The 24,746-nt window shown below is 43.0% G+C and overlaps 1 protein-coding gene across 2 annotated transcripts in view; it reads left to right on the top strand.

The window, feature by feature from the left end:
• SETD4 (SET domain containing 4) overlaps positions 1-24,746 on the top strand; it is a 219,920-nt gene that overhangs the window by 112,365 nt on the left and 82,809 nt on the right. The window contains exon 14 of one of the 2 annotated variants that reach the window (XR_003431589.1): positions 19,778-19,853. The exons of the other annotated variant lie outside the window; for it this stretch is intronic. The gene's annotated coding sequence lies outside the window, so the exon portion shown is untranslated. Of the gene's footprint in view, positions 1-19,777; positions 19,854-24,746 lie in introns of those variants that run through there. 2 annotated transcript variants of the gene reach the window in all.

Here is a 24,746-nt window from a genome sequence, read left to right on the forward strand (position 1 = left end):
GACCTCGGTGAGGCAGCATGAAGTAGGAGCGGGGGAGATGGATAATGATGGGAAAGGCAGTGCTCCATGGGCTGTATCGTGCAGGCCTTGACTTTTCAATCTCTGCAGAAATCCATAATCCAGATGTCTCTTTGTTGAAGCCCAAACAAGCATTATACACAATTAAACCAATGGGACTTAGCAGGTATTTCTGGAAGGGGAATTAAGCCTCTATAACATGTAGTAAAACCCCAAATAGTCAGAGAACATGGTCAACAAGTGAGAAAGAAGTGGCCAGACTCTTCCTAGGGTTTAGGGCCACAGTCAGTTGTCAGGGATCTATGCTCCTAGCGCTGTGCTGGGCATATAGTAGGTGCCCATTAAATTAAAAAGAAATACACACACACACACACACACACGGAGCCCACAAAGCACATCAAGGGTCTCTTCATCATCTGGCAGTGTACAGTTTTCTTTTCTCTCTAATACCATGCAACCGAAATGATGCAAGCTGAGTCAAACCAATAAGCATTTGCCTTTACAAATACAAGGGACTTCTAGCCCCTATTCTCTCTGGTTGTGCCTGCTTCCATCTTTCTTTTTCCTGGTCATTTGCAAACACAAGCTGAACTCTGAGCTTGGGAACCTTTTGCCCTTTTCTTCTTTTTTTGTTAGCAGAGTTTGGGAGGTAGACTGCTGAATAAATAGAAATCCATTCTGGGCCTCAGGGCTCTTTACAAAGGTAATTCTGACCTCCAGCCACACACAGAATATTGGTAATTTGACCTCAGTTTGATTTCCACATAAGCTGTCATTTTATACACCTAAAAAAAGCAAGGGAGGACATAGATAAAGAGGATATATTTCTTGTGGCAAATGGAAACAGAATCAGTTACCAAAAACTAAACTTGCTCAAGTGATAACAAGCTATATATTTTCTTTAATTGTTATTTATAGGTGTGTATAGTGTGCTTCTATGGGGTCCGACACACAACTCGTAATGACTTTTGTGTTTGGCTATAAAATTTTACCTAATGGGCTAATATTGCTCACATGCAAAAAGTAATCAGGTATTCATATACTTTATAAAGTATGTGTATTATTAATAAACAGAATAAAATATAACATTTTTCTCTGATTAAAAAGTAATCCAGGACTTCCCTGGTGACACAGTGGTTAAGAATCCACCTTCCAATGCAGGGGACACGGGTTCGAGCCCTGATCCCGGAAGATCCCACATGCCACGGAGCAACTAAGCCCGTGAGCCACAACTACTGAGCCCACGTGCCACAACTACTGAAGCCCACACACCTAAAACCCATGCTCCACAACAAAACAAGCCACCACAATGAGAAGCCCACGCACCTCAGGGAAGAGTAACCCCTGCTCGCTGCAACTAGAGTAAGCCTGCGTGCAGCAATGAAGACCCAACGCAACCAAAAATAAGTAAATAAATTTTTAAAAAAGTAAAAAAAGAAAAGTAATCCAAACTTATTTTAGTAAATCTGGAAAATACACAAAGGTGCAGAAAGCACCTGGTATCTGTTACTCAGCTATAATTACCATTATTTGAGGCATTTCCTTTTTTCTATTTTCTATACATGTATATAATCATTGTATGATTATATATATATATGTTACAAATATATAATTCTGAATTCTGCTTTTTTCCCTTTAACATTGATGTACAAATAATTCCTCCATGTTATTGAATATTCTTTGACTACAGTAGGAATGGTTAAGGCTTTATTTGGTTAATTTTAGGTTATTTGATCCTTGACATGGCTAGATATTTGGTATTTTCAAGAAAATATTGCATAAAGGATCCTTTTCCCCTTTGTTTATTAAAAATAAAGGTATCTATATTTCATCTACAGGGCAAGAGATGTTTGAAGGGAATTAGGGCCTATATGTTTTATATTAGGAAAAATGCAGTCAGATATCTGGCACTGCCTGTTCTGTTTCTTATTTATATTCTGTACATTGTATTTTTTTCTGGTAGACCAAAATCACAGAAGTAATTAAATTTCAGTAAGAGAAGTGATTTCTCCAAATCTGGAGGGTTCATCTCAAGATGATGTTGAATGTAAATGCAATATTTTACAGAGATCAAACCATCCCTGCTACACTTGTGCCTCTGTTCCATGGCACCGGCCCCAGAATTGTAATCACTGAGGGTGTGGAGGGGTTAGGATTTTAAAGGGTAGAGTGACGTGTTCATCAGACAAGTGATCAGAGGCAGCACAGAGGCGTTGGAGTACACAGGCCAGTAGATTACTTGTTAGGGAAGGCTTGATGTCAAGGACAGAGGTGAGAGTATATGGGGAAGGACTTCTGCTTCTACGGGGTAACACCCCCAGTTTCAACTGGCTTCATTGGCTACACCTCTGTACCAACTAGGTGAAGGGTTAATTTAAGTAGAGAGGAACCCACATTGACATATGCCTGCCCCATCTTCTAGGAGCTGAGCCTGTCCCTCTTCATAGTCAAGGAGGCATCAAGAGACCCACAGGCCAGTCGAGAGGACTCTCAACACGAAGGAGACAGAGGTCTGACCTGGAGAGTTTAGACATGGAGAGATTAGACATGTCTGCTCTTGGCTGGAGTGGCCAGGGGCACTGAGCTGAATGGGGACAGTAAAGCCTGCTCCTGGCTCCACTGGGCAGGTGACCCTCAGTGCTCAGAGCATGTGGACCACCCCCTACCCCCTCCCATTGAGGCCAAGGAAGAGAGCCTTCTGGTCTCACCTGGGGGCACAGGTGCCCCGTCTGCCCACTGTCTAACTCACATCAGCTCACTGTGTGTCTCAGGGGTGCCTCTCAGTTCTTGGCCAGTTAGGTTTCTGAGTTTAAGCCACTCCACTCCCGATACCATAGTCTGTATTAATTTCCTATGGCTGCTGTAACAAAGTGCCACAAGCTGGGAGGCTTAAACGATAGAAATTTATTCTCTCCCGCTTTTGGAGGCTGGAAGTCCAAGATCAAGGTATCAGCAGGGTTGGTTACTTCTGAGTGCTGTGAGGAAGTCTTCCGTACCAGATCTCTCTCCTTGGCTTGTAGCTGGCTGTCTTCTCCTTGTCTCTCTTGACATCATCTTCCCTCGGAGTCTGCCTGTTTCTGTGTCCAAATTTCCTCTTCTTTTATAAGGACACGGTCATACTGTATTGGGGCCCACCCTAATGACCTCATTTTAACTTGATGACCTCTGTAAAGACCTTGTTTCCAAATAAAGTCACACTCTGAGGCACTAAGGGTTAGGACTCCACCGTATCTTTTTGGGGGGACACAATTCAACCTCACAGGTCCTGCCCCTCACCTACTGGTGAGCTCAGGAGGTCCTGCTAGCCCTCAGTAAATCCTGTTTTTTGACGGAATGTATCTCTGATGTGAAGTTTGAGTTATGTGTCTTTTCTAAAATGAAAGCAGCAGAGCCCTTCAAAACACGTCCATTTTGAAGGATTAATTTGACATTGGTTCTTTACCTGGAGAACCTGTGCTGTTGGGTGTGGATTCCGTGTGGATTCAGATCAGTGCAAGGAGAAAACAGAAGTCTTTTAAAAAAATGTAATAGAAGTTGATGCAGGACGCATCTGGGTTTAAGCTAGAGTTATCTGGCCACTGATTATCTCAGTGGGTCACCATCCTGGTGTGTCATGGTGACAGTAAGTGTCCTTGTGTCCAAGTCTGTGTACCAGACGCTACTGTGGAGCTCCTACCTCCGCTCCACCGATCAGCTGGCCTCAGTGGGTCCTCATGATACCATCTGTGCTCTCAACCAGTGTGGAAAACTAGCAGAGCTGCCTAGCATACCGGGGAAGAGGTTAGTGTCTGAAGCCAGTCTGACTGGGTGGTAACCAACTGTGGGACCCCAGGCAGGGGACCTAAACTTTCTCTGTCTCAGTTTTTATCTGTAAAATGGGGATAGTACTAATGTTTACTATCTATATCATGGGGTTGTTAGGAGGATTAAATGAATTCCTATTTGCAAAGTGCTCAGAACTGGGTGTGACACTTAATAAGCACAATGTGCATTTGTTAGATAAAAATAATGATTGAAAGCTTATTAGATGCCAGGCACCGTATCAGACACTTTAAGTGCGGTATTTTTTTTTAAATTAAAAACATTTTTATACATTTTAAACATTACTTTCTGTTTACAGTTACGTAATACAAAATACTGGCTGTGTTCTCTCTCACCCCTAAATTGCCCCTGCCCACCACCCTCCCCACTGGTAACCACTAGTTTGTTCTCTGTGAGTCTGCTGCTTTTTGTTATATGCACTCATTTGTTGTACTTTTTAGATTACACACATAAGCGATATCATACAGTATTTGCCTTTCTCTGACTTGTTTCACTTGGCATCATGCCCTCTAAGTCCATCCATGTTGCTGCAAATGGCAAAATTTCGTTCTTTTTTATGGCTGAGTGGTGTTCCATTGTATACCACAACCCTCTTTATCCATTCATTTGTTAGGTGCAGTAGTATAACAATGCTAGGGGGTTGGTGACTCTTATCCCTACTTCACAGAGTAGGAAACAGCCTCAGAGAGGTTCAGAGACTATTCAAAGTAGAAGAGAATTAAGAGGGTAGAGCCAGGCTGCAGAGAGAGGTATGTCTGACCATATGCCCCAGCTCTTCACCCCTGCAATGCTGCCTGCAAATGTGGCCTGAGAAGTGGTTCCCCTTCTGTTAACAAATGAATCAACAAGTACTCCTTGGGTGTCTACCAAGTGGTGGTAGGTACATGTCCACAGCTGGACAGAATAATGATGACATTTATAAATTAAAGACACTTGAATTCAGTTCTCATTAGTAACTTGAAGAAGGTCTGTGACATTCTTTGGAGTCACCAACGATTAGGAGCAAATCATGATGTTTGTGAATTTTATCCTATTTAAATTTTGAATGAAGCCTCTGTAAAAGGTTTCACAGATGAGGACTTACAACTGAGTGTCCTCCCTAACTTACATTATCTTATCTTATTTTTACATTATCTTACATTATCTTCTTTTCTAATACAGATCAATCCACAGGACCCCATATGTTAGAGTTTGTCCCTGATGAGTATCCATGCACAAGTGTATCTGATGTGATTAGAGTTCAACCTGTTGGAAAGGGGAAGGTAGAGAACACGTGTGATCTGTCTATCTTGGACCAGTAGATGGTCTAGAAGCGGCCCACGTCAGCCTCGGGGAACCATGGATGGGCCCAGGGCATATAATCATGGGAATACACAAGTGCAGAAGTCCTGTTTTTCAGCCGACTGTACAGTTGCACAGATAGGAAAGGTGTGTTGGTGGGAAGAATGTTCCCAAAAGGTGAGTTACCATGAAATTTATTATCCAAACCAGGGCTCTTTTCAGAATAAAAGAAGGTGCTAATAATCATTATGACAGGTTAACCAGTGTAAACTGGGACTGTCCTGGGCTAACGGGGTGATGGCCACCTTGCAGCAGGCTGCGGGGCTGAGAGAGACCTGGGTGCAGCCCTGGGGGGAGGGGCAGCGTGACGGTCCCTACTAGGGGCTGCAACAAGAGCACAAGCCAGGGCTGCCTGAATGCAGGTGTCGCTGGGCTGCTGGACTGTCCTGATACGGACCTGCAAGTGCTGTCGTGAACGGAGGCACGAGAGAAAGCCTGTTTGAAAGTATCTGCCAACGTGATTAATTACCATACCTCTCTCAGTAATTTCTCTGGGTATTTTTCATTTGGAAGCACTTGGGAAGGATTGTCCTTTCTTCTGACCTAGCGGTGTTGACCAGTTATCTCAGAAAATTATCATTATCAAAGATTGTGTGTGTGTGTGTGTGTGTGTGTGTGTGTGCGCACTGTGTATATGCAGCACTCATGGGGTCAAACAGGTGTGACTCAAGCCCTATCTCAGTTCCTCCCCGGGCGGGCTCAGCCTGGTGCGGTGCTGGAATTCAAAGCCAGGTGGAAGATACCTGTTGAGAAGGAGATGGTGGCAGGGGTTCAGCTGTGACAGGTAGGAAATGTAGTGTGCTCTCCACCCTGGCTTTTCTGCAGGCAGGTACCGTGCAAGGGGTCTGCACTTACTGCAATGCAGGTCTGGGAAGAAATGTCACAGGCTGCTGGGATAGAGGAGCAGGGCTGTAAAACAGATCACAGAGGCACATCCAGGATGCCCTGTTGTAGGCTGCAGGCATTTGGGAGGGCTGCATGCAATGGGACTCTGGTGATTTGGGAAGGAAATGAAGAGGGACAAAAATATGTCAAATGGCAACAGTTAAACATATTTTTTAATTAAAAAATTTTGGCCAGATTTATTCATCCTTTTAATCTAAAGGGTTGAGATTTTTCCCAAAGAAAGCCATCCTGCCTTCAGGGCACATGGCAAATGGTAAGACCCAGGTTGGTCTCATAATCTGTCTTTTTTCCAGACTCCCCCCTCCCCATCACTATGTCTTTTCCTGAAATGTGCATAACGTAGAAGGGAAGTTTATTTTCACTTACTGCATTTACAGAATAATTTTATGTTTCTTGGTCTTTGCTTTTAAAATGAATGGCATATCCTGTATTTCTTATTCACCAAAACCGCTAAGTAGGACAAGCTCTAAGTTGAGTTGCTTTTACTTATATGGTCTTACGAGATCTGGTGATTTGGACTGCCTTCGGCCCTCCCTGGAAGAAAGGTACCAACATTTCTTATGATTGCTCACAAACCTCTCTAGCGCTCGAGGTACAGAGTACTGAACTGTTTTCCTTCTCTTACAAGGAAAAGAAATGTATGATGGGGTGATTTGCAATGTACCATTTTATATATGCAATACATTATGATATAATTGAAGATAAAATACAACTTAGAATTTCCACATGTTGATATTTCTTAGTGATGGGAGGTGTTCAGAGAGTAAACACACACACACACATACACACACACGCACACAGAGATACCTTTCCACTCTTAGTATAGAAAAGTTTCCGTGTACAAACTATCGATAGTATCAAGGAGACCTGAATTCAGAAAGTTAGTTTTTTTTTTTTTTTTTTTTTTGCGGTACGCGGGCCTCTCACCACTGTGGCCTCTCCCGTTGCGGAGCACAGGCTCCGGACGTGCAGGCTCAGCGGCCATGGCTCACGGGCCCAGCCACTCCGCGGCATGTGGGACCCTCCCAGACCGGGACACGAACCCGTGTCCTCTGCATCGGCAGGTGGACTCCCAACCACTGTGCCACCAGGGAAGCCCTGAATGTTAGTTTTATATTTTCTTTTGGTTAGTTTATGAGCCTGATGCTTGAACTGATTAAAGAATGTTATGAAATTAATTTCTAAACTTACCAGAACAAAATTTATATAAACTCACTTTAAAAGCACTATTTCTGTTCTGCTCAGCCCTCTGGGTTGGGAGAGGGAATATGGGGAAAGTGTTATAAAAATCAAAGAAAAAACCCAGCCTTTTGCAAGGATTGCAAATTTGGAATTACTGACAGAATATTCTTTTAATCCTAGAGCTTTTGGAAAATAATTTTCTTACCATGGGAAAGCAAATAATTTGGCTTTCCTTTGAGAGATGCTCTGTTTTGAATGTGGGACTTTGTTTTGTGTCTCATAAATAGAGACAGCAGAAGAAAGACATTTTCTAATGAGAGATATTTACAAATGATGGAAAATTCTGATACAAATGTGATACAAATGGTGGAAAATTCTTCTTTTGTTTGTCTTGTTCTTCGTATTCCCACAAACTTAGCTCGGTGCCTAGCACGTTAGATGTTTAATAAGTTTATTGAATAAAGTACAGTTGCAGGTGGATGGCACATTGCTTCCTCTCTGTGGTCTGTATGTTGTCGTGTTTTTCACCTGACTTGTCACTAGATGTCTCTCGGTGTCCGTGCTAGATCGGCGGTAATTTGCATACGCATTAATGCGTGTAGATAACGCCTGCAGTCCGGGCTAGGGAATCCTGTTGAAAGAAGGGCTCAATTCTCCTTTTTCGCTGGGCACCAGTTTCAAGTGCTCTAGACGACTTGTGTACACAGACAAAGCTGGTGATGTTCGTGTTAAGTTGCTGGAAGAAGGAACAGAAGGGGCTATTCTCCTTTAGTCGGGATTAGAGTTCTTAGTTCTTCCCTATCCTGGAAATGTTAGGAAAATTTTAGAGTCAGCGAATTTTTAAATTAGCCAGGCACAGACTTGAGTCATTGGTGTGAACACTCCCTCCCTTTGTTCCCTCCTCTCCCCCTTCTCCCCTCCTCCCCTTCTCCCTCCCCTCCCCTTCTCCCTCCCCTCCCCGTCTCCCTCCCCTCCCCTTCTCCCTCCCCTCCCCTTCTCCCTCCCTTCTCTTTCTCCCTCCCGCTTCTCCTCTCCCTCGCCTTCTCTCTTGCCCACAGGCTCCTGCACGCGCATGCCTTCTCTCTTGCCCACAGGCTCCTGCACGTGCACGCCTTCTCTCTTGCCCACAGGCTCCTGCACGCGCACACACACTTTGATGGCACTTTCTGTGTCAACACACGTGTGCTAGAGCCTTGTAAGTGTTGTTTAGGAGGAGAGTACATTTGTTGAACTGCTTATCTGTGATTATTGGGGGGCAGGATCGTCTGCTGTTGGACAGGACCCGCTCTACTAATGCTGCCTTGTGGTCAAACTTTGAATTATCAAAGTAACTGACATCGTTGGGCAGGTTCCCCGGACTGTCTGTAGTGTTTCCCCTGGGGGTGCAGACGCAGTCTTAGATGGGGGATGCTGAGGCCTGGGGAGAAACAGCCCACAGGGTTGTGGTCACTGCAGCCTTCATTGTAGCCACTTTTCACATCCATGTGCTGGGCTATTGTAAAAACAGTAGAATTAAACAGTAGAGTTAAAAAAAAACACAGTAGAATTAAAAAGGGGAAGTCTTCTGGGATAAATCCATTTCTTTGAATAATATATACTCCCCACCCCCCGATTATGGAAGTGATACATTTCCAGTGTAGAAAACTTGGAAAAAACAGGAAAGTATCATGAAAATAACAATCCTTACCGTTTTAGAAACAAAATTGAAATCAGATGGTGTTTATAATTTTATATCCTCCTTTTCATATTACATTATATCAAGAACATACCCCTGTATTATTACTCTTCAAAACCCAACTTTTAACGGTCACGTATTATTCCATCTTTTGCCCGTGCTCCACTTTGTTTAATGATTTTCCTATTGGTGGACACTTAGGTTGCTCCAAATTTACTTCAGAAATGATGCTGAAATAAATATTGTTATATATACATTTTTCACATCTCTGATTAATTCCTTAGAATAAATATCTGTAATTGGAATTAAAGGGAGGACACATGTATTCTTGATATGAAAGCAGAATGCAAACTTTCTCAGGAAGAATTCTCCATCCTTTTCGTTATGTTTTATTTGTTATATGCTGGTATTCTTTTTTGTTATAAACTTGGGGCTGGATCAGGGGATTCTGACACTAGGATTGTACCTGAAGTCTGGAAAGTGTTTCTCATGTAGCGTCTCTTCGCATAAGACAACATTAGGGCTAGGAAACCTGGATTGTTGTGCTTTGCAAATAAACTATTTTTCTCCTGGTCTTACACCGGTAGCGTGTTTTTGTTGCAAACTTAACTCTGAAGGTTTCTGTCAGAAAAGGTTGCTGTTCATAACCCTATGATATGGGCTCAGTTACCCAGCTTTCTAGGGTTGAGAGGATCTTCTGTCTCTTGGAGGGACCTGTGAGTGGTCACCTGTGAATTATTAAGGATGCCCATCACTCAAGGAAACACTTTATTCCAATCACTGTGGTGGCGGCGGCTTAACGTAGATGACAGACGCAGGCCTCGTCCTGATCTAGAATTTGGAGTCTAAAGGGCAGAGTTTTGGGGGTGGTCCTAGTAACACTCCATGTGTCTTCACCAGATAGGACACATTTTATTTTCATTTTCCAAAAAAATCCAAAATGTAGGGGTTTGAAATGTGACAATTACTATTGAGAAAAGCTCTTTTTTTAATTTTTAAAAGATTGACATTGAATTAAAAGGATATTTACTCTTTAAAGCCTTTTTTTTTTTTTTTTTTTTTTTTTGTGGTACGTGGGCCTCTCACTGTTGTGGCCTCTCCCGTTGCGGAGCACAGGCTCCGGACGCGCAGGCTCAGCGGCCATGGCTCACGGTCCCAGCCGCTCCACGGCATGTGGGATCTTCCCGGACCAGGGCACAAACCCGTGTCCCCTGCATCGGCAGGCAGACTCTCAACCACTGCGCCACCAGGGAAACCCTAAAGCCTTTTTAAAGTGAAGATAACTTCATTTCTAAAAGTCAGCTTTTGGTATACAAGAGCATCTCTTAATGTTTTTCAAATGGCATTCCTTTAAAAAACATAAATTAAATATGTATTTCCTTCCTGAAATCTGGAATGCTTCTGATTTTGGTATTTTGGGAAAAGGGCAGAAAGTGTTTTAAACCTATGTATGCACAAGTCTTTTAACATTCTTTATCTGCTTTGGATTTCACAAATTATGGACGTTATGGCTCAGAAACAGCACAAAGAGGAAACAGGAGTTCTGTTCGCTGTTCCTTTCCTGGCCGTCCTGTTGGTATCCTGACTGTCAGATTTCCCACACTATTCAGTGTTCATTGGTGCGTCTAACTGCCTCAGATGACACAATGCCCTGGAATCTGGCCTGGCATGAGCCTCGGGCACTGTTGGACAGGGCTGGTCTGGGCAGCGTGCCCGGGGAAGTTGGCCGGCAGGTCCTCCTCCATGGTGGATTCTTCGTCACCCCCAGTCCTCTGATGCAGAGGCCTTCGTGGGATCCTGGGATGCTCGTTGCTGGATTCCACCCAACTCCACCCTCTCTGAGCCCGAGGCTTACATACCCTTCTCCATCAAATTTCACCGTGTTCTGTTGACTCAACAATCTGCTCCTGTATGAAAGCTGATGATATATCGAAAATGACCTTGATGCTGTGGCAGCCTCTAAGACCCTACCGGGCAGGCTATCACGGAACAGAAAGTCTCACAGACCACATAAGATGCTCAGATCACATGGTTTATTCAACCAATTCAAGACATGCAGTGAAAAGCAAGGAGAAATTGATGGGGTGATGAACGCACTTAGGATCCAGTGCCTGCAGGGTGGAAAGACCATAATTCCAGGATTCTGGAACCCTGGGCTACGTTCTGACTGCCTGTCCGCTGCATCAGCCTTGTCTGTCCATGGTGTGCTTACAAGGACTAGAGCTGAGGTTAAACAAGATGTTCAGTAGATGAAAGGTGCCTGTAACCAGCACATCCTTGCTCTATTGGAAAGATGTCCAGCCAGTAGCTATAGGTCCCCAATCAACCTGCTGACTGGTTGTGTTAGGCAGAATAATGGCACCCAAGGATGCCCACGTCTTAGTCCCTAGAACTGTGAATATGTAACTTTACATGGCAAAGGGACTTTGTAGATGTGATACAGGGGCTTGCGATGGGGATGTTATCCTGGATTATCTGGTGGATCCAATGTAATCACAAGATTCCTTTTAGGGAAGTGGGAGGCTGGGGAATCAGAGTTAGAGAAGAAGATGTGATGATAGAAGCAGAGGTCAGAGAGATAGATGTCTATTTTTTTAAAATTAATCAATTAATTTATTTTGGGCTGTGTTGGGTCTTCGTTTCTGTGCGAGGGCTTTCTCTAGTTGCGGCGAGCGGGGGTCGCTCTGCATCGCGGTGCGCGGGCCTCTCACTGTCGCGGCCTCTCTTGTTGTGGAGCACAGGCTCCAGACGCACAGGCTCAGTAGTTGTGACTCACGGGCCCAGTTGCTCCGTGGCATCTGGGATCTTCCCGGACCGGGACACGAACCCGTGTCCCCTGCATTGGCAGGCGGACTCTCAACCACTGCGCCACCAGGGAAGCCCTAGATGTCTATTTGAAGATGCTATACTGCTGGCTTTGAAGACGAAGGAGGCGACCGTGAGCCAAGGAATGCAGGTGGCATCTAGACGTTGGAAAAGTCAAGTGTTATGGACTGAATCGTGTCCCCCATCCCAGTTGAATTCATATATTGAAATCCTAACCATCAGTGCCTCATGGTGTGACTATGGTTGGAGATAGGGTCTTTGCAGAGGTAATTAAATTAAAGTGAGGTCGGGACTTCCCTGGTGGTTCAGTGGTTACGACTCCATGCTTCCACTGCAGGGGGTGTGGGTTCGATCCCTCGTTGGGGAGCTAAGATCCCGTGCCTCAAGGCACGGCCAAAAAAAAAAAAAAAAAATGAGGTCACTAGGGTGGGCCCTAATCTAAAATGATTGATATGCCTATAAGAAGAGGAATATTTGGATGCATCCTATATGACTGTGCTATTTCAAGAAATACATATCTTCTGCATTATGCTATATGCTTACTCACTACCTACAGCGAACACATCAATGAATTTCACCTGCCTTGCACGAGCCACTAGCTTACTTACCATCTAAGTAATGTACCCTTTGGGTTTCAGCCACCCCGTTTATTTTTCTTGTCCTCTATAATTGTACTGAATATTTAAAAATACAGCAAACACGTTATAGCTGCTGTATTCCCAGGGTGCTAATACATGAACAATATTTACATTTGGAAATGAAGGTCTCTGTAGACAGTGCTACCCTCACCATCATCCTGGCAATGAAATGGGGGAATTCTGTGGCACATGGAAGTTATCAATCTCTTCTACTCTGTCTTCTTCTTCTTCCCCAGCTAATCTCTTCTTTGAGCCTCTGGCCACACTTTTAAGTGTTGTCTGTGGCTACTTTCAAACTACATTGGCAGAGTTGAACAGCTGTGACTCAGACCATCTGACCCACAAAACCTAACATATTTCTTATCTTAGGAAGAAAGTTTGATGATCCCTCCTCTAGAGGCCCATGAAAGAAATATAACTATTTCAAGTTCAAACTTGAAGAAACCAAGACTCTGGAAGGTTGTTTACTTTCCTAAGGTCCCCAACCAACTGGAGATGGGCAGTGCCAGGATTCAACTTCAGAACTCAGGCTGTTTCCAACATACCATTCTGCTTTTAGGGGACCTTGTATTTAGTTTGTCTGGTCCACTTTTTCTGCCTTAGAAAGGTGATTTTTGACCTGTCTAACTGAGCTAGTCTTGTTTCTGATCTCTTTTCCAACTTGGCAAACTCACATCCAGTACATTATATTTCTGGGTTTCAGCTATCCTCTAATTTATTATGAAGCCAATAAATAGTTCTTTATTCTGGCATTTAAGGTTGTTGAAAGAACTAAGGTTGTGTCAGGTAAAGTTATGCTCTTCTGTGAAATGATACTAGTTATGTATCCAGAGTGAATCATTTAAAGAAAAAAATTTTTATGTTGAAATAACCAGATTTATAGAAGAGTTGGAAAGATAGTACAGAGATTTCCTGTATGCTCTCCACCCCGTTTCCCTTAATGTCAGCATCTCATCTAACAAGGTATCTTATCAAAACTAAGACATTCACATTGGTACAGTACTGTTACTCAGACTACAGGCTTTATTCTGAGCTCACTTGCTTTTCCACTAATGCCCGCTCTCTATAAAGAATCTAATCCAGGATACCACGTTACATTTGGTCATTGTGTCTCCCTAATCTTCTCCAATCTCTGGCAATTTCTCAGTCTTTCCTCATCTGTCAAGACCTTGACATTTCTGAAGGAACTGGTCAAGTATTTCTTAGAATGTCCCTCAACTTGAGTTTGTCGGACGTTTTCTCATGGTGAGACCGGGGTTATGGATTTTGGGGAAGAACACCATGGAGAGGAAGTGCTTTTCTTTTTCTTTTTTTTTTTTTTTTTTGCGGTACGTGGGCCTCTCACTGTTGTGGCCTCTCCCGTCGCAGAGCACAGGCTCCGGACGCGCAGGCTCAGCGGCCATGGCCTACGGGCCCAGCCGCTTCGCGGCATGTGGGATCCTCCCGGACCGGGGCACGAACCCGCGTCCCCTGCAGCTGCAGGCGGACTCTCAACCACTGCGCCACCAGGGAAACCCGAAGTGCTTTTCTTATTGTTTCATATCAGGAAGACATGATATCAATATGACATGACTGATGATGTGAACCACAATCACTTGGTTGGGTGAATAATTTTAAATGATTAATCAGCACTATTATGTCACGTTCCTTTTGCACTCAGCACAGTGCTAGGCACTTACTGGGTAAGAGAATTGAGAAATAGCATAGAAAATAACTCAGAAAAAATGGGTAAGAAAGTATTTTTTTTTCCCAGCTTCATTGAGATATGAATTACATAAGCTGTGTAAGTTTAAGATGTACAGCGTAACGATTGGATGTATGTATATGTGGTAAAAAAATCCACAATAAGCTTGTTCATATATCCATCACATCCATCATCTCACATAGTTACAATTCTTTTTGGTTAAAATTTTAAAAATCTGATGTCTCAACAATTTTCAGAAAGTATTCTCTATAAAATGTACAAGAAAATTATTAAGACCTCGACTAGGTAAGTAGGGAAAGAATAAATAATTCACAAAGGGAAAAAGTACACATTAAGAAACACTTGAAAAAACGTTTAGCTTCATGGATAAACAGACAATAATGATCATATCCTAACATTTATTATAAATATGGGACACAAACTTAAAATCTTAATTAGAAAGTTGGTGTAACCATTTTTTAGATATAGTATGACCACAACTATTTAAAAATGTGTAGAATAAAAAAGACCAAGTCATAGCATAAATGTTAATAGTGATCGTCTTTGGATGAAGAGTTTGTGGGTGATTGTTTTTCTGTTTTTGGCTTTTCTGTATTTTTGGAAAAATGAACAGTGAGCTACATTAACTCAGAAGCAATGTGGGTTAGTGGAAGGAACACAGAAGTTAGAGTCAAACCTGGTTTGAATCCTGATTTTGCTACTTAAAGGCCTTGAGAACGTGGGTACGTCGGCACCTCAGTTACCTCATATGCCAAATCGGAATAGTGAACTAATTTTGTAGATGTTTGGGAGATAATTAAGTGATACAATAAATCACTTTGGAAGCACCTGGCACCAGTTATATTTAACATTATCTTTCTTAGAAGATGTGGCGCCTGCCCTTGGAATTTTTATAATCTCCTTAGAGAGACAAGATTAAAATACATTAATGGAACAAAGTACTGAGAGTAGTGGGACCTCACTGTAGCTATTGTAGGAGTTCAGAGGAGGTGAATAAAGGTGGGAGAAAGCCGAGGAAAGTTCTAAGAGGCAGGTGGGACTTTTGCATTCATTCAACAATGAATACGTTGGATGTGTAGACACCACTGTAGTCATTTTGGATGCACATTCATCAAAATATTTATTCAGCGTCCACCACATGCCAGGTATTATTCTGGGAATCGGTGGTAGAGGGGAGAACAGAATAGACCAAAATACCTGCTTTCATGGAGCTCGTATTCTAGTGGAGGGAGCCAGATAATAAATAAGCAGGCAAAGTGTGTATACGTTCGTGCTGTGGTGAAAACACAGCAGGATGTGTGTATGTGTATGTTGCAATGTTAAGTAAGGTGACTAAGGTGCTTACTGCTCACACACAAAGATGAATAAGAGATCTCCATGCCTTCTAACAGCTCACTGGGGAAGAGAGTCTCAAAAACACAATGGTTAGCAGTCAGCAGGGCAAGTGCTATTCTATAAACCCAAGAGGATGAAAGACAGACAGACAGACTTTGCCTGGGGACTTAGGGAGGTCTTCACAGAAGAGGTGATGCTTCAGCAGAACCTTGAAGTGAGGCAGCAGTTCCCGAGGCAAAGGAGAATAGGAGGGTGCCCCAAATGAAGGGAGTATGTCCAAGGGCACTGGAACGTGATCGGGTGTGGAGTCTTGCAGGACACTTGGGTGAATTGGGAGCATAGGGTAGGGAGGGTTTGAAAGGTAGATGGGGACCTGAACGTGAAAGGCTCTTCTCAATGGAGATGGAAAAGTTTGGATTTTATCCTATAGGTGAGGGAGGTTGCAGAGTTATTTAGTCAGGGATGTGCCTGAGTATTCCTGGCATTGGAAATCAGATGGGTAGTGACCTCATTAATTGAGATGCAGAAGACAGTGTCAGAGAAGGCTGAGAGGAGAAGGGAGATGAAAGTGAAAGAGGAAAGAGGGTGAGAGAAGGGAAGGTACTGAGTTCCTTGAGGGTCTGCAGGGTCTCCTGGTGGAGTGCCCAGTGCGGCCGGATGGTGATGCTGAGCTGTCAAGTCAGGAGGAAGGGTCTAGATATGAGTGCACCTCAAGGCTGTAAGTGGACCCGCCTCCCTAGGGTAGTTGACTCCACCCCCTAAACCCCAGTATCTTGATTAGATTAAATCAAAATCTTGAAAAAATTAAAACACGGCACCCGTTTACCCTTCTGTAATGTGGAGCCCGTGGCTTCTCTTACAGGGAAGTTAGATAAATAGGAGAATACAGTAAGTCCCCTACATACGAACAAGTTGCATTCTGAGAGCATGTTCGTTAAGTCCAATTTGTTTGTAAGTCCAACAAAGTTAGCCTAGGTACCCAACTAACACAATTGGCTGTGTAGTACTGCGCTGTAATAGATTTATAATACTTTTCACACAAATAATACATAAAAAACAAACAGAAAAAAATAAAACATTTTTAATCTTACAGTACAGTACCTTGAAAAGTACAGTGGTACAGTGCAACAGCTGGCATACTGGGGCTGGCATCGAGAGAACAGGCAAGAAGAGTTACTGCCTGGAGGAGGGAGAGGAGGTGGGAGGCGGGAGAGCGGAAGGGTTGTCAGCAGTAGGAGACGGAGGGCTGCAATTTCACTCTCGCCTGACGCTGGTGGCACAGGTTCTGGTTCCTTGCTGGATTCAATTCTATCTATCCTCTTGAGAAAAAAATCCAGTGATGTCTGGGTAGTAGCTCTTTTTTTCTCATCAAAGATGACATGGTAGCACTGGGTTACGTTCTGAATGGCTGCTGCAACCTTCGTGTACCATTCTACGTTTGGGTCCTGTGCCTCAAAAACTAACAGTGCCTCCTTCTTTTTTAAAAATTAATTAATTAGTTAATTAATTTTTGGCTACGTTGGGTCTTTGTTGCTGTGCGCGGATTTTCTCTAGCTGCGGCGAGTGGGTTTCTCATTGTGGTGGCTTCTCTTGTTGCGGAGCACGGGCTCTAGGTGCGCAGGCTTCAGTAGTTGTGGCACAAAGGCTCAGTATTTGTGGCTCACAGGCTCTAGAGCTCAGACTCAGTAGTTGTGGCGCATGGGCTTAGTTGCTCCACAGCATGTGGGATCTTCCCAGACCAAGGATCAAACCCATGTCTCCTGCACTGGCAGGTGGATTCTTAACCACTGCCCCACGAGGGAAGTCCCAACAGTGCCTCCTCATCTAAAGAAAATCCCTTTGCCATTTCTTGCATCGTGAATCTCTTCAGTTCTTCAGTTACTTCTTCTTCCTCTTGTCTCTCTTCGTCCTTTCTCTGGGCCTCCAATTCCATCAGGTCTTCATTAGTAAGCTACACAAAGTAAGTACACAAAAGCACAACCGCTTGTAGAGGATGCCCATGTGTGACAGTGTACGCCAGGCACGTGAACTGACTTACGTGATTGGACATGTGAATGCACATTCTCATCTTTGAAAGTTTGCAACGTGAAGGTTCGTATGTAGGGGTCTTACTATATCTGTGCTCTGCCAGCTCACACTGATTATTTCCCAGCTAGGTTTTCTACTTACGGGTTTTAAAAGTATCATTACACAAACTTTTTTTTTTTTTTTTTTAGTGAAGGAAATTAAAAGTAGGTGCATAGACTCATAGAAGCCAAGGTCATCCCTTTCTCCCACTTCACAACCCTCCTTTTTTAGATGCTTGTGTTTTCTGTACATTTTCCTAGCTTTCAGAAGTAACTTTTGGCCATTTTCTTCCAGTTGCAAATCCCCAAGGCCTGAACATTTACAGTGTGTTATTCCTGGGGGCCCCCATTCCCTTTCATTCCAAGTCTGTTCTGGCTTCCTTACCTGAATTGCCTGCTGATGACATTTAGGTTTTTGTCTCAGGACCCCTGAATCCAGAAAACTGGTCAACCCTCTCCCAACAAGATTTTGACCTAAGTTATCCATTAACTGTTTTTCTTTTTCTTTTAAAAAAATTGTAAGTTTATTTGAGCAAAAATCTGTTCCAGCTGGGCAGTGCAAAACCAGAAGTGCCTAGGACTGCCCCCAACGCCTCCACCTTCAGCTCTTTTTCGTGATTCCTTTCCTTCTTGAAGGATATCTTTTGGCTGGCGTGGTCCTGAAGGGGTTGGTGTAGCCCCTCTGTCTTTCACACTCTGTGGCTGGCTCTTGTCTCTTTGTGTGCGTGTGTGCGTGTGTGTGTGTGTTTCCATGACTCTTTCTCCAGAGGCTGCTGGTTGGAGTGAGCTGGTCCAGCCCCCCACTGGGAGGAGGGCGGTTTCCTCCCCACAGGGGCAGAGCTGCTGTCACTTAGTGAGGTTAACTGCCTTGTCAGATGTTGATGTTTTTGCTCCCCTTCCTGTTTCAATTGGAACGAATCACATTTGAAAATATTTCCATCCTTTTAGTGACTACCTTGAATAACACATATTTTTCATTAATATTTACCGTAACCAACATTAACCTTGCTCTTTTTCTTTCCTTTTTAAAATTAGCACAATTACTTCTATAATTATCTAGTTTCCCTCCATCTCCAGACTTAGTTTCATTAAAATGGATTACTGCCCAGGTAAATTGAGAAATAGTCTTTCTAATTTCTGGAGACTCAGAATTCATTGGTGGACATAGAAAACAAACTTATGGTTACCAAAGGGGAAAGGGAGGAGGGATAAATTAGGAGTATGGGGTTAACAGATACACACCACTATATACAAAATAAACAACAAGGATTTGCTGTATAGCACAGGGAACTATATTCAGTATCTTGTAATAACCTATAATGGAAAAGAATCTGAAAAAAGAATATATATATATATATATATGACTAAATCACTTTGCTGTACACCAGAAACTAACACAATATTGTAAATCAACTCTAGTTCAATTAAAAAGGAAGTTATAAAAACAATCTCCCAGTCTGGAAGGTTTCCAGACTAAATATAGAAACTTGAGACAAAAAAAGAACTTATTAGGGGAAAAATGAAAATTATGGTGGAAAAGTGTAGAGAGTTGCCTAATAGATTACTCCAAACTATTTTCAACGGACTTCCTCCTCAACTCTCCTCCTCAAAACCATGCTAATTACAGAGGGGTCTCCAACGCTGAGCTTTCAGTTAGTTCCAGTATTTTATAACAATTCTTCGAAATGGGAGAAAGGAACCAGTGTCTCCATGATATATTGAGTTTTGTAATTCCAAGAGACTATTGTCTACTAAACATCGACCTTCTCTGTCCTCCCTCGCATGCCCTTTTAATGGATTAAGGGAGAATCATTACAAAACAGTGGAATTTCAAGACAGCTGCGTTTACATGCCTGCCTTCTGAGTGGTTGGTGGCCACCTGCTGCTGAGAAGCTGTTTCAAAGGGGAACTGGACTAACTTCCCTTTTGAGCCAGAGTTGCAGCACGAAAGTGGCATCAATCAAAATTCCTCACACAGTCGCATCCTCTTCATGAGCGCACTTCCTCAGAAACCTCTGGGCATACACTGAAGGTGTTAAGGCAGAGCCCTTTCAAACTCCAGACGTGTTTTCCAAACAAATGCCAGATTTCCTGGGGCTGTTGGTTACAGTCGCCTAGTCCACAAATATAGTGCATCTAAGATCGTCTGTCTGGATAATCTTCCCTTTTCAGTGTTTATTTAAAGTGGAAGTGATGTTATCCAGACCCTGCATATGAATGAGATCGTGTCATGAAGTTTCGTTCTGATGTTGTTTTCTCTCAGTCCTGCGGTGACATCAGGATCTGAACACAGATGGATGGCTTCGATGACATTTGAAGGTCCCTGCCATTTCTAACCTTCCATGATTGTTGGGAAATCACTGGGGAGAAGAGGATGTCACGTAAGGTGGCAGGTCAGCCCGTCTAGCCATTCGCAGTCATGGCAAGATACCATGGAACCATTATTAGTGTGCTCTGAAAAGCCTCTTTTGCTTTTTTCAGAAATAGATTTTAGTTGTTTAGAGAAGTTTTACTGCACAGCAAAATTGAGCAGAATGTACAGGGATGTCCCATATACCCCCTCACCTCCACATGCATGGACTCCTCTGCCATCAACATCTCCCACCAAAGTGCTACACTTGTCACAATTAATGAACCTCCACTGACACATCAAAATCACCCAAAGTCCATAGTTTACCTTACAGTTCACTCCTGGTGTTGTATATTTTATGGGTTTGGCCAAATGTTTAATGGCATGTATCCACCATTATGATGTCAAACAGAGTAGTTTTGCTGTGTGTTGTTGCTTTTAAAAATATATATATTTTGCTGTGTATAGAATGATTTCTTTAAGGTCCTACTTGAGAAGATGAATGGTTGAATTCTACTTTTCTGCTAAGATTTTGGGCAGGAGAGTGTTTTTCATGAATGTCTCATGAATTGTTAATGGATATTCTCTGACAAAAGGGTTCCATGACCGTATGAGTTTGTGAAATTCTGGAGAAAAATCTGATGGAGTCATCATTGGGTATTTATATCACTATTCTGATTCGGACATACAAATATACGATTTCTAGGTCAACTTAATTATCTAATTAAACCTAAATTTCACTTCTGAGAGAGTGACGAAGAAATGAACCATGGACGTCCTAGCAATCTGTCCTCATATCTGTTTTGTTTTTTTTTTTAAATTAATTAATTTATTTATCTTGGGCTGTGTTGGGTCTTCGTTTCTGTGTGAGGGCTTTCTCTAGTGTGGCAAGCGGGGGCCAACTCTTCATCGCTGTGCGCGGGCCTCTCTTGTTGCTCCAGACGCGCAGGCTCAGTAGTTGTGGCACACGGGCCTAGTTGCTCCGCGGCATGTGGGATCTTCCCAGACCAGGGCTCGAACCTGTGTCCCCTGCATTAGCAGGCAGATTCTCAACCACTGCGCCACCAGGGAAGCCCATCATATCTGTTTTTAAATTAGCATTTCCTTAAGGATTTCATCCACTCATTTGTTTATTTGTTCGTTTAACAGTTATCTATTTTGTGCCTTCCCTGTGCCAATACTTAGGGACACACTGCACCTTAACAAGAGGGAGAGCGTGGCAGAGGTGGCCAGTCACTGCCCTCCTTCTTTAGTATTGTTGAGCGATCGGCAGCCCAGGATAAAGACTTTCCCGTATTCTCTTGTGTGAGGAGTGCGGCGAAACTAAGTTCTGGCCAATGGGATCTGACCTTGAGGGGCTGTGGACAGGGGCTGTTATTTGGCCTCTGTGGACTGGCCTAGGTCTACACATCTCAGTAACCGGCAAAATGGAAGCCATGTATTCTGAATGACAGAGGAGGAAATCAGAGATGGGACTTTGATGATATGGGCTGGCATTGCACTCTTTAAATACTTATGATTAGACCATTATGTGAAAGAAATAAACTTCTCTCAGTTTAAAACACTGTTACTTTGGCCGTTGTTACAGCAGCCAAATCAGTAACCCAACTAACTGATCTAGAAAGGATTTCCAGTGGTCAGGCCTTGTCGTAAGATTGGGTAGGTGAGACACCCATCTTACAGAGAGGTAAGAGACTTACAGGAGGTGAGTCAGACTGTGTCTAATGGCTGTCTCAGTTTATGTAAAAGGTCTGAATATTGAAAGGGAACATTTAGTCACTTAAACTACTCACCCCCACATGTTGAAGGAGGAAAAGACCCAAGCAACTGAAGCTCCTTTGAATGACAGTGGATACGAGGCACAGATTCTTTTCACTGTTTTAGCCAGCATTCATAGAGAAATAAGGCCAGCTTTCGGTACGGCAGCTGAATTTTCCCAGTAAGCCCAGGTGTATGGGCAGTTGACATGGATTTAGAGGTTTTAAAATAATCAACATCTATTTTCCTAATTCCTCCTATACATCTTTGTAAAACACATTCTGGTATTGCAAACTTCGTTTTATCAGCTCGCTACCTCTATCCACAACATAGTGGGCATAGGGAAACACACAGTATATATTTACACGTGGGTTAGGCATAAAAGAGCTTTTTTTCTTCAACAAGGAAAAAACCCTCCTCTCTTTATTACTAAATGCGACATTTTAGATCTGAGTAGACAGCAAGGACCTTGTGAAAATGTGCTAAGCTTCCACAGAGTTAACAAGATGTCACTTTGTGAGAGAATTTTCATAATTAATGAACCAGTTCAATTTGCTCTGCCATTTGACTTTGATTACTATGTCGTGGAGTATTCCCACGGGGACTCTTTCCAGCTGGTTTGGGGAGCTCTTATGTCTATATCCTGTGCGTGTGCGTGGATCAGAGCTGTAGCATCCAATATCTGCCTCGTTAGGTCAGGGAATAGCCGTGCAAACTCGGTGACAATCCTGAGATCCCGCAGCAGGCCAGCACGGGACCCACACGGGCAAACCCAAACCCAACAAGCGTAAAATCCAAACCAAAGCTGTTTGGAAAAGGGATTGCGCCACTCACTGCCTCTTTTATGGCGTCTTAGAAGGAGAATTTATATAATTAAACTTTTATTCCTAATTCTGCCATGGATTTGGCAGACTGAATGAAATGACTTTAGCATCATCTTTAAACATCTGGTTAAACTTTGCTTCATTGCAAATGCAGTTTACGGGGATAAATGTTTTGTATGACAAGGTGAATCGATCGGTTTCCAATCAGTGCAATTTTCTGTTAGAAACCACTGTAGGTATCTCAAAGAAGGAATCTGATACAGGCGTATCTTGGAGATATTGTGGGTTTGGTTCCAGATCACTGCAATAAAGTGAATATTGCAATAAAGTGAGTCACACGAATTTTTTGGTTTCCCAGCGCATATATAAAAGGTATGTTTACATTATTTTGTAGTGTTTTAGGTGTGCAATAGCATTATACACCCCAAACCAATGTATATACCTTAATTAAAAAATACTTTGTTGCTAAAAAATGCTAACCATCATCTCTGAGCCTTCAGTGAGTCATAATAGTAACATCGAAGATCACTGATCACAGAGTACCATCACAAATATAATAGTAATGGCAAAATTTGAAATATTGCAAGAATTGCCAAAATGTGACACAAAGACATGGAGTGAGCAAATGCTGTTGGAAAAGTGGCACCGATAGACTTGCTCAACACGTGGTTGCCGTGAACCTCCAATTTGTAAAGCATGCAATATTTGCAAAGTGCAATAAAATGAGGTGTGCTTCCTACAGAGAATATGCAGTACATGATTTGAGAGGGATGAAGGAGGAAAAATGAGGAGGCAGGGTTACCTAAAGATTAGTAACTGCGGGAAGCCACTATCCCCTTAGGTTTTTTAAAAGAAATTAATTAATTAATTATTTTTATCAGAGTATAGTTGCTTTACAACGTTGTGTTAGTTTCTGCTGTACAACGAAGTGAATCAGCTATACATACACATATATCCCCTTCCTCTTGGAACTCCCTCCCATCCCCCCATCCCACCCACCTAGGTCATCACAGAGCACCAAGCTGAGCTCCCTGTGCTACACGGCAGGTTCCCACTAGCTAGCTGTTTTACACATGGTAGTGTATTAGGCTGGAAGAAGCCACAAGGAACATGGCAGGACTCTCAGCTTTGGTTTACTTGGCCACGAAACTGTTGTTGCTAAAACTGAGCTGACTTAGCAGAAACCCAGAAGCCACAGCATTGCCTTTAATGCTGCCGCCGCCGTTGCCAGAAGCACCGCAAGAAGGTGGAAAAATAGCATCTCCCTTCCGCTCACCTTCCGGTTTGCTGCTGGTGCCTCCCATTGGTAGAACCCAACAGGGGGCTGGTTGGCCAGGGAACCTGGGAAATGTGGTTTTCAGGCTTTCTGCCCCAAGGCCAGGTGGGAGAATAAAGAAGGGAGAGAGTGGAGCTGAGGGACAAAAGACTCTAGTCAGCACCCATTTCCAAGGACATAGCCTACGTAAATTTAAAGTGGATGCACATTACTTGATTAAATTAATGAACGAGATACATTTTGTTACTAGTTATCACTTCTTTAAACCCGTCTCTGTGGAATCACATAACGTTATAATCTAGCATATGCATACAACCCTGAAGTTGTATAGATGCTAATGGATAATATATTTAAAAGGTTCATGTTAATGTTTATTCAGACTAATTATCCAATTGGCTTTATTGGTAAGAAACAAGACCAAAACAATCATTTACATCCTAGGTCTTGGCCATACTAATCCTATCTTTCTACAATAACAAAAAAGGATCAAATTTAAACAGAAAAGGTAGAGAAGGAATGAGATGAAACATCTTCCACTTTGGATAAGAACCCAGGTGGCCCCTCGCCTGCGCAGTTATCCTCCCAAAGGCATCCCCAGCGCAACAATACCTTGGAGAGATGTGAAATGCTCACGGACTTATTGCTTCTCGGTGGATTTCAGGTGGTCAAAGCAAGTCAAGGACACGGACACTTGAGGGAACAGACATAAAACCTTTGCCCCACTTTGTGGCCCAGCAGTGTTTAATATCCCTATTAACAAAAAGAAAAAAAAGCCTCCTGGTCTTAGTGGCATTGTATAAACAGGACTGGATAATTTTCTTTTACTGAATTCATTCCTATCTCTTCATGTGGGCCTGAGAAGTGTGTCTGGAGGGCATTTTCCTTCTTGGTTGGAGGTGACTTGACAGACTAGCAATTACTGTCATTACAAGCCCAGTTGTATAGCTGGAAGATCTAGGCAGCTGCTAACTCTGGAGCAGCCCTGGACGAGTGGGAGCAGTTGAGACCACACTGAGAAGCCAGG

The sequence above is a fragment of the Aethalodelphis obliquidens genome, unplaced genomic scaffold, assembly GCF_003676395.1.
Source record: "Aethalodelphis obliquidens isolate GAN/ISIS:26980383/991018 unplaced genomic scaffold, ASM367639v1 scaffold1, whole genome shotgun sequence".
In the NCBI taxonomy this organism is placed as follows: domain Eukaryota; kingdom Metazoa; phylum Chordata; class Mammalia; order Artiodactyla; family Delphinidae; genus Aethalodelphis; species Aethalodelphis obliquidens.